This window comes from Vicia villosa, linkage group LG5 (genome assembly GCF_029867415.1).
Source record: "Vicia villosa cultivar HV-30 ecotype Madison, WI linkage group LG5, Vvil1.0, whole genome shotgun sequence".
NCBI lineage: Eukaryota > Viridiplantae > Streptophyta > Magnoliopsida > Fabales > Fabaceae > Vicia > Vicia villosa.
In genome coordinates, this window is record NC_081184.1 from 146,178,830 (window position 1) to 146,186,324 (window position 7,495).

General features: G+C 32.4%; 1 long non-coding RNA gene across 1 annotated transcript; it reads left to right on the plus strand.

The window, feature by feature from the left end:
* Nucleotides 1-4,532: 4,532 nt before the first annotated feature.
* Nucleotides 4,533-6,090, plus strand: LOC131607685 (uncharacterized). The gene is made up of 3 exons (XR_009285380.1): nt 4,533-4,747; nt 4,856-4,911; nt 5,627-6,090. It is a non-coding gene; the product is annotated as an uncharacterized LOC131607685 (long non-coding RNA).
* Nucleotides 6,091-7,495: the final 1,405 nt, after the last annotated feature.

The following is a 7,495-nucleotide window of genomic DNA, read 5'->3' on the forward strand; positions in this document are numbered from 1 at the left end:
GGAAATCATACAAAAACCTGGCCGAATGGACCGATTTGCTATAATACCAATATGTAACACCCTAATTTACCCGCACGTAATATAACAAAATAAACCAAGAATATATCACATATTTCACATTAGGATGTCACACATCTTAAATCACTACCTGGTCTATAACACATATTTTAAAATAAAACAGTCAACACCTGTCATCGCATACTCATCTTCACTTAGGGCATCATCGCATTGGAATTTTACAAATAAGCATGCTTCACAAATCATATAAGTCTCATGAAAATACTTTACTAAAACTAAACAAATACTGTGAAAGACGTCACAAAATAACATGAGTGTTACAACGGTGAGAGTATAACATCCGACTCTCTAATCAACATAAACATAAATGATAATCATCGTTCACCTCACCCAGTGTTACATATCCGAGCAATGTAATTCTAAGAGCGTAAGCAAAAGAAAAGAGAAGAACAACTTCAATGCCATCATCTAGCTCTATGCATCTACTCAACTACCTGCTTGTATGTACTCCAAAGATGAGCACAAACCACAACAACAACAACAACAACAATAACAACAACAAAGGGGTGAGAATTCACACCAATAAATTAAGCTGTATAAACTTCAAGGTACCACATATACAACTATACGTATATCAAACTTGGCTAGAGAAGGATGTTTGATTCCTTCAAGGACAAATGCTTCCCATGCATATTTTCTCTAAGAGTGTTTTAAGATCTAACACTTCCATTTTCCCTAGGGGATTGGTCTCTTTTTTGCGCTAATTAATATTGTGGATGTTGCACTCAAGTGTTTGATTTTGACAATGTAGTTCGTGCATGGCAGCACACATCTCAACTAGAGTGTTGGCATCATCGCTACCACTAATATCCTCTAGTGTAAGGGATGAAGCTCTCTTGTTAACCATGGGTGAAGATGGCTAGGCATAGGAGCGGAGAATAACAACAAGTATGGTGATTGTAATGAAGAAGGTATGGCCTAGGTTAGTTTTATCGGGGGGCCACAGTGAACGACATTGTACTGGTCAAAAAGTACAGATGTGTGTGGTACCCTTACAAGGGTAGATGACTTAGTGAGGGAGATAATATTATATACATGTAACCTGTCCCCCAAAGGCGAGACCCCATACTATGGGTTTGTCATAAATTTCTCATAAATCTGCCTTGAATTATGGTTGCAGGAGTAAACAGATCACCAAAGTATTACGGTTCCGGATGGACCTCTAGAAAAGACATTGGTCAGAAGAGCATTGATTACCAAGCTCATCGATCAAAAAAACATTGGTGTTTCTATATTTGATATTATTTGAGGATTTTAAATTCTTAACTATTATGACCAACATATAATTTATGGAGACATATGTATTAGTTGAATTGTAGTTAGAATTATGTTGTTCTAACTGTAAATGGATAGACTAGTATGTTAGACCAATATTTGTTTATGTATAAATATGTGAAAACAGGCTTTTAAATAAGTAGCGAAATATTCCAAGAATTGATTCATAAAAAAAATTTGAATCTAGCGTCGGCCAATATCGACGTTAAATAAATACATAACAAGTTGGCGGCGCAGGAAACCGACGCTATTTAAACATGTGGAACATTCAAGCGTCACAAACGACCGACGCTACATAAACACATGTAACAAGCTAGCCTTGCATCCAACCGACGTGATCGAAACACGTGTACCAACTCGCGTCGTCTAAGACCAACGTTAATACATAATATTATTAATTATTTAGTGTCTTCATCCATTAATTAGCTTCCATCTAGTGTTCATTAAAACCGACACAGGTTTAGCGTCGGCTCAACAATATGCTTAGTTTTCGGCCTTGAGGAGTTTGTCCTGACCTCAACGCTAGACCGACGCTAACACCCTTTAGCGTCGGTTTTTCTTCCTTTAGCGAGGGCTTTTGGCCGAAGCTAAAAATTTATTTTCTTGCAGTGACTATGTAAAGGTAGCGCCTAGGAGATGCTTTACCGGAGAAAGACCCTAGAGTCGTCCCTATTTGAGATTCTTACAAGTATAACACTACACCTATATTATGGCATATGAATCTACAAAGGTTAAAAAATCAAGTATATTTTCATAGGAGACTTCCACAAAAAAGAGCAAAGCTCCTCTTTTCAACGAGGATGTTATTTCCTAATTTCCCTTGTCAGGCCAGTCCACTGAAATGTGGATAAAATGATCAAAAGATTTGTAAAATATGAATTTGGTTGTAGTATCATCCATACAAACATGGCTACCAATAGCGCTTGCAATTGCATATCGGATCTTAGATCTCCAATACTTCAGAGAAAGTTTAGAGATTTTGATCCAAATTTGGGCAGGGAAATGATGTTGCTCATTGGGATTAAAATTATTTTCCCAAGCAAATTATTGTAAAAGTTTGGGGTTTAAGCTCCATGAGTTTCTGAATCTAACTCTTTGTAAGTCTTCAATATTTGAAAAGGAGAACTCTTAGAAACATTTTCCCAAAGAAATAAGCCTCCATTTGCCTAAGGATTTCCATATTGAAAATATCTTTAACCTCAAGGCATTAACCTTCAAGGGCACCGACCCTTTAGGCTAGATGATTCTCCTGTGAAGATTATGCTTTCAATTTTCTAGATCGGTCAAATATCCGTCTTCAAGAGTTGTTATAGCTATTATATCCCCTTTTATAATTGATTGGGGAATCTGACAACAAGGGATATCACAAATATTGTTAATCACAAAATGTTTTTTTCTAGAGAAGATGGTTATTCAATTGTGATCAATACATGAGTAGGTTTAGTTGAGTTTGAATAAAATATGGACATGAAATTATTACTAATTATTCCATGATCGAGAAGAAGAAGAAGAAATAAGTGTTAATTTTTATTTCAAATATAAAATTATTTTTTATAAAAAGTGTTGAGATGAATAATTCGAATTCACATTGTTGATGGGGAACTGAGCTAAGAATGACTGAGTGATTGTACACGCTAAGAATGTAAATATATTTTAACACTCAAGTTAATAATTATAAAAAAATAATACAATTTAGGGTTAGAAAATGTGTCCAATGTTTGAGTTCTTAACTTATTATGGTTTTTTTGTCAAAAAAAAAAACTTAATATGGTTTTGAAGTTGTATATTTGGTCTATACGAGTCAAAAATACTTTTACACCTGTATAATATATATGAGTTGTCTGGAATGGAACAAAAATGTATTGTGAATATTATTTCCATCATTTCTAATTAATATCTTCTATTTGATGTCTATAGTAATTGTGAATACGTCAAGATATCAACTATCTACCCATTACTAATCAATTGAGCAAACTACCAATAGTGCCCTTTCCTAAAATAAAAATTACACTACCAAAAGGACATTATAGTAATTAACTAAATAAGAACTTCTTGACCTATCACACTAAATGCTTTTGCAAGGTGGCATCATTGTTATTCATTGTTCAGACTCAAATCCTATTCTCTCTCATTGTACTTCATTTTCTACTTCTCTCTCCATACAACCCCTTCTGTTCACGTCTCTCTTTCCCTCCTCTAAACCCTAGCCCGCCGTCGCCCTTTCTCCACCCCATCACCACCCCCGATTGCAAAACCAAACGCATATCCGTTCTTCCCATCTCACGACCTTCTTGATAAATCGAATAGTATTTTGTTTCGGCGAACCTTGTCTTCGAGCACCCATTTTCATTCTCCGATCCTCATAGCTCGAAACAGAAAAAGAAAACATTTTCCCTTCTCTTCTCCGAATGCTCTCTTTAGAGACCCAAACATCTTTTATTTTGGAGCAATTTTATGTTGTTTTCGGCATTTCACTATTTTCCAGATTCTGATTATGTGATGTGTCTCCTAATGGTTTGTGTATATTTTCAGCAGGTTTACAGTTACCTGCAGTTATTCAGGTGTTGGTGATTTTGAATCTACATGTTTAAAGATCCCTTAGTTATTTTTGATTTTTTTGAGAGCTACAATTTCATTACTATTGTCTTGAGCTCTAGGTTATGCTTTACATAATGTGTGTTGTTTATTATAGTATAACTAAATATATATTTCAATGTTTACATTACTTTGCTTTTTTTTACAGGAATGCAATTTTATCATGGAAACATGGATAAAATGGAATGCAACTTGAGATTGGAAACTTGACCGTGCCTTGATCTACAAAGACGTCGTAGTTTGGTGAGTTGAAATATCTACTACTGACATTTGGAGAAACATTTAACCTACTGAATTTTCATTTTTTAATGTAGATTTTTTGCTTTAACAATCACTTATGAAATGGAATAAGCTTTTATGTCGAAGAACTTATTTTTATCGGTGTCGACGTGTCAGTGTCGTGTTTCCAGTTTCGATCCTTCATGAGTGGTATCTTTTCAAAATTAACTCATAGGTCAAGCCCTTGATTTAGTATAATACTAAGAAAAGTAAATTTGAAGATCTTCACTATTTTCTATCTCACATATGTTTGAGTTTATTATGATGTTGTGGTATGATTTCTTGTGTGCAGGTCAAGACTTGTGTGAATAAGCTGTTTTATGGGTGATTGCAAAATCAATATTCCTCTCTTTCTGCTGGCTGTAGGTAGATAAAAGGCTTAGACATCAAAAGGATCTTCATATAAGATAAAACAGTCAAGAGAAGAGAAAGAATCATATAAAGTCACTTCTTTTCCCTGCAACTGACCGTGAACCTATATGTCTATATGCATTTGTACTTTTATTGACATAATAATCTGGTGGGTGATTGTTACTTTGTTAATTACTTCTTGGATATGTTTTCTAGAAATACTTGAACATTAAATGTGATAACCAAACTCTTTTGTCTGCATTGGGCCATTTTGCAGTGTACACTAAAGAGCATTCAAAAGTGCCTCCTAAAATTCAATCTCCTTTATAAGAGGTAAATCATTTGACTGATATAGGGAAATTAAATTCAGTCATTATTACTTTGGTTCATTCATGGTTTTATTTTTTATTTACTTACATTGGCAATTTGTAGATTCTTTGTCTGCATGTTCCCGTAGAGAACATGATCCTTTGATATGTGAAATCAAAGGTGGATAAATGTTGCTCATTAAAAATTTTAGGCAGCATTTTGTTATCACTCTCATCAATATTTGTGTGTCACTGCTGCTAGACAGGCATCCGTAGCAGGGCTCCAACAAATTACGGGTTAATTAGTTTATTATATTGTGCGTGACAATGTTACGCGATTAATTAACTGTGATTTTCCTTTTCTGGTTGTATTCATGAAATCTGCTTTATCTATCTTTTCTAAATTTATGTTCTTTGTTTCTTCCACTTTTCTCTTTTCGTGTTTGTGACCAATGATGCTCATCCTTTCTGCTTTTTGCGTTTCTTCATTTTTCTGTACTCTCTTTTGTTATGTTTGTGATATGATTATGCGTAAATAACATGTTTTTTTACTTTTAACTATGTCTGTTACTGTTATGTCTTGCATCTTCTGCATTATCATTGTATCCTATATTCTATATTGATTAACTTTTTCATTGTAATACAATTGTCCATGTCAATGGTGTGCTTAACTATGCCTATTCCTTCAATCAAGATTAACGAAATAGAGGCTATGCATGAAACTATTTTTTACCCTACAGGTCTCACTAAGGATGAAATGAAGCAACTTCTAAAGAGGGGGTGGATGTTGGTTCATGTGTCAACTACATGTAACCTGGTGTTGTTTGCAGGATCTTGGCGATCGAGTGAGATCATTTGCAATCATTGCATCAACACCTGATTATCTTTTGGAACTCGTGCATCAACACTAAATGTCATTACTAATCCTGTTGGATTAGCTGCTGTTGTTCTAATTGTCAAGTACATATGGTGGATCGATCTAACCGGAGCTATTATAAATGCATTATAGATAATAAATATATGGACAAAGTTATATTTCGGATTTCTAATCCTATTGGATTAGCTGCTGTTGTTCTAAATGCATTATGAAATTTATTGTTGACAGGTTTATAACAATTATAAGAACTTAGATTAGACACCAATCTTACCTAAATTGTATATTTCGTTTTTGAAATAGTGGTGATGCAATGTATCTAGAGAGAAAGTGGGCTACAATGTTATAAATTTTGTCTTGATTGCACATTCTTTTGTAGATTGTTGCTAATGCATGTTTCGTTTTTAGTTGTTTTAAGGTTACACTCATTTGATAACTTGGATGCCTTTCTCTATGAAGTCAACCAACTGTTTTTAAAACATGGTAGATGTGTTTTTTAAATATGAAGTTGGCGTTCAAAAATCATTTTAATGATTTAAACTTTTATTGGTAAATTGAAGATTGATAAATAAGTGTCCACTACTTTTTAGAAAAATTAAAATATTTTTTTATATATTACTATTTTTACACTTAAATAACTATGATTTTAAAAAAAATTTATAACATATTTAACCAATTCTATTTGTTTAATATCACTATAAATGTTAATTAATCTATTTTTTAATATTAATAAAATTAAAAAAAATTATCAAATTAAATAATACTAAATAGTCATGCAAACAATTAATTTTCTATTTTACGGGTCACTATCATCCTATCAAACATAAATATTTTAATTAAATTTTATTGAAATGACTATTTTTCATTATATATTACTATTTTTACACTTATACAAATGACTAAAAGTGTTTCATTTTATTTTGAAGATTTCTCCATTTGAATTTATACTCTAATATTACCACATACTTGAATTTATACTCTAACGTGTCTCCACTTGGAGTAAGGTTTGGTTCTTACATAGATAATTTTTAAAATGTTTTTGTTTTGGCAATTGAGTTTTTTTTCAAGTTCATTTCTAAGATATTTATATCTAAAACTTTGCATTTGTTAAAAAAAAAAAACTATGATTATTTAAGCATAGATATATTTTATGTCCTTTTTTATATGATTATTTAATACAGTAAAATTTATATGATTATTATTTATTTATAATGAAATCATTCATTTCAAGTTTACATTTGTCTAATAAATTTCAACCTCACTCATTCAAATTTAGTTAAACTTTTAATTTCACGGGTCACTAACACCATAATACTTAATTTTTTAAGTGATCAAGCCTTATCAAATGAAAGATATGAACGAATTTTTCAGTGCAGCTCATAGGTCACTATCACCATAATACTTATTTTTTTGAAGCGATCAAACCTTGTCAAATTATCTAAGATATAAATGACGGCACCCGTGCAGACGCACGGTTCTTCTACTAATTTTTTTAAAAAATTATTATTTTTATATTTATGCATGTTTCTTAAGTTAAAACATTTTGTTCCGTGACCCACGTGACTGTAACGTGAAACATCAAGATGAATATTTTAATTTTATCCTCCTCACAAAGAAAAGGATGGTTCGTTTCGTTTTTAGTTTGATCGTTTCTCGTTGAATTTTTTGGCGCATTCTACAAATTTTTGAGTTTTTTGTGAATACTACTTGTTCTAGAACAAAATGGGATTAATAA